The following is a 349-nucleotide window of genomic DNA, read 5'->3' as shown; positions in this document are numbered from 1 at the left end:
TGTCCGTGAATGCTCTATTGCAGTATTGAGTGTTAAAGTAAGAGGAAAGAATACAGCCAGCTTTTATAGGTAAAGTAATGTGTTAACTTGGCTATGCTCTGACTCTTCATAGTTTGATCATTATGTAATAATGAAATTTAGTTTGGTCTTATGTAATGATATGGTTTGACATTAATCAAGCTTATATAATTTAGCAGTTAAGTGATGATGAAATTTAGTTTTGTAATGGTGCAGCCATCCTCCATTTCATGCTCAAATATCATCATCCTTCATTTTTTAATGATGCCGATTTTCACATCATGGCTTTGTCTTTGGAACCTAACCATCTCAATATACCAGGGGTTCAGAG

The sequence above is a fragment of the Echinops telfairi genome, unplaced genomic scaffold (genome assembly GCF_000313985.2).
Source record: "Echinops telfairi isolate 266 unplaced genomic scaffold, ASM31398v2 ScPeMD7_11;HRSCAF=52, whole genome shotgun sequence".
Classification (NCBI taxonomy): domain Eukaryota; kingdom Metazoa; phylum Chordata; class Mammalia; order Afrosoricida; family Tenrecidae; genus Echinops; species Echinops telfairi.
Note: the sequence above shows the minus strand (reverse complement) of the source record.